The sequence below is a fragment of the Nannospalax galili genome, unplaced genomic scaffold (assembly GCF_000622305.1).
Source record: "Nannospalax galili isolate Female #2095 unplaced genomic scaffold, S.galili_v1.0 scaffold158, whole genome shotgun sequence".
Classification (NCBI taxonomy): domain Eukaryota; kingdom Metazoa; phylum Chordata; class Mammalia; order Rodentia; family Spalacidae; genus Nannospalax; species Nannospalax galili.
The window spans coordinates 7,219,528-7,222,403 of NW_008345290.1; the positions used below are offsets into that span (position 1 = coordinate 7,219,528).

At 45.7% G+C, this 2,876-nt stretch overlaps 1 pseudogene; it reads left to right on the forward strand.

Annotated features, from left to right (window-relative positions):
* The first annotated feature begins 801 nt into the window (after nucleotides 1–801).
* LOC103740825 lies at nucleotides 802–1,866 on the forward strand (annotated as a pseudogene).
* Nucleotides 1,867–2,876: the final 1,010 nt, after the last annotated feature.

A 2,876-nucleotide genomic window follows, 5' to 3' on the forward strand; every position in this document is an offset into this window, starting at 1 on the left:
AGAGGGAGAGAGGGGTGGATATATTCTGGGCGCAACAGGAGATGAGCAGAGTCAGGGTCTTTTTTTCTCACTCCTGAAGATGATTGAACATATTTTCATTTTCATATCTAGTTGAGATATTTCACAAATCTGCAAAGCAATCACTTAAAATTTTCAGTTCTTTTCCATGAAAATGTTCAAGAAGGCTGTGAAACTTAGCAAAATACAAAGACTTTTTTCTTTCACATCACAAATGTGCTTCTTCAGCAACTTTAGATGATCTGCCAGGCTTTGCATAATTAAATCTCAGTCTCAATGACAGCAAATCATTGCAAGAACAGTTAGACAGCAGTAACAGAACATAGAATAAGGGGGAATAAGCTTCTCCAATGTCAGGCTAAATCTAGCAAATGGAGGTGGGTGAGAATAGATTCTCCATCTAATAAATGGGTGTGGATGGGGATAAATTCTTAATTTAGATCCTCCAAAAAATATTTATAGGACTCCAACTGGAGTGGACCCTGCCCACAAACAGCTTAAAGTCTTTTGAAGACTAAATGATCAGGGGGCCAGATGGCTCATTGTTTAAGAGCACTGGCTGTCCTTACAGAGGACCTGGGTTTGATTCCCAGTACCCACATGGTGGCTAACAACTGTCCATAACACCAGTTCCAGGGGATCGACACCCTCTTCTGACCTCTGCAGGTATAGCATGACACAGGTGCACTTACATACATGCAAGCATAACACTCATTCATTAAAAAAAAAAAAAAAAAAATTTAAAGGAGAGAACCCACATCCAGGAACAGAGTATTTTGCTCCTCTCTCAGAATGAATGGAAACCAGAAATTGAGTGCTTGCAGCCAAGATCGGCAGGATTTCATCCAGCAGTTCTTCCAGATTGTCAAGGTGCTGACAGAGGATGAGCTGGAATGTGCAGAAGAGACAGGAGATGCCATTGCCCGACGCAAGGAGGTCCTGGAGTACCATAGGAGGCAAGTACAATCGGGGTTCGACTGTGCAACAAGCTTTCCGGAAGCTGGTGGAGCCAGGGAAACAGGACGCTGATAGTCTCCAGCGAGCCTTGACTGTGGGCTGGTGTGTAGATCTCCTCCAAGCTTCCTTTCTTGTGTCAGATGATACCTTGGATTCTTCTCTCACTAGCCGGGGTAGATCTGCCGGTATCAGAAGCCAGGCATCAGTTTGGATGCCATCAACGACACTGCTTCTGCAAGCCTGTATCTACTGCCTGCTCAAGTTCTACTGCCGGTAGCAGCCCTGCTATCTGAACCTAATGGATCTCTTCCTGCAGAGTTCCTATGGGACTGAGGTAGGGCAGACCCTGGACCTCAGCACAGCACCCCAGGCCATGTGGATCTTGGTAGATACACTAAAAAGAGGTACAAATCTATTTTCAAGTACAGGACAGCTTTCTAGTTCTTCTACCTGCCCATGGCCACTGCCATGTACACGGCCGGCAGGGATGGGGAGAAGGAGCAAGCCAATGCCATGAAGATCCTGCTGGAGATGGGCGAGTTCTTTCAGATCCAGGACGATTACCTTGACCTCTTTGGGGACCTCAGTGTGACTGGAAAGGGTGACACTGACATCCAGGACAACAAATGCAGCTGGCTGGTGGTTCCCTGTCTGCAATGAGCCACTCCACAACAGCGCCAGATGTTAGAAGAGAGCTATGGGCAGAAGGACCCAGAGAAAGTGGCTGGGGTGAAAGCACTATAGGAGGAGCTGGACCTGCCAGCTGTGTTCCAGAAGCACAAGGAAGACAGTTACATCCGCCTTGAGAATCTTATCTAGCAATAAGCTGTACCCTTGCCCCCATCCATCTTCTTGGAGTTAGCCAAAAAGATCTACAGGGGAAGAAAGTGACCTAGAGATTGCAAGGGCTGAGAGGGAGGGCACTCAAGAAATTATTATACAATAGAAAAAACATTAAAATATAAAATAAAAATAAAATTTTAAAAAGACTAAATGATCAAGCAACAGGTACACAGTTTACCAGTATATTTCCAGCAATCCACTTCATAGAGACATGTCAAATAAAACTCCTCTAGTCTTCTTGTTTTAATTTGGTCATGAGATCAAATCCAGGTCCTCATGTGTGCTAGCCAAGTGCACTACCATTGAGCTATGCTCCAAGCCCCTTCAAGTCTTCTTTCGTGTGCGTGTGTGATATGTGGATACACATGGCTGCATGTATGTCTCCAGAGGTCAAGGGAGGACATTGGGTGTCCTGCTCTATCACTCTCAGCCTTAATCCCTTGAGATTGGTCTCTTATTCAACCTGAAGCTAGGCTGGTAGATCCCCAGCAATCCTCCTGTCTGTCTACCACAGCTCCTGGGTTACAGGCATGTACATGGCCATGTCTAGCTTTCTACAGAGATGCCAGGGATTTGATCTCAGATCTTCATGCTTGTGCAGGAAGCACTCAGTGCTGTCCATTTCCCAAGCCCCACCAACATTAATTCTTCATAACTATCCTGCCTCTATAATTTGGAGCATAGTTCCCTATCATGCCCCTATCACCCTCTACTTTCCAACACTAAGCACCACCAGTACCTATAATCCCTGCAAACTGGTGTGACAGTTCAGAACACACAGAGACACAGACTTGGAAGCCTCACTAGGTTCAGTCCATGAGGCTGTTTCATGGAATAAACCCCAAGCTGGGCTCCTCATTCTCTCTCCCAGGATATTGACACATGTAATGGAGGACTTGATTTGAGCCATATTAGAGGAAGAACTCTAGAGACAAGCTCCCTGGCCTCTTACATGAGCTGCCTTTTACTTTCCTGTCCTCTCCTCTTCTGTCACCTGTTGAGATGCCTTGTACCTTTCTTTCTTCCACATTTTCTGGCCAGAAGGAACCAAGGAACCA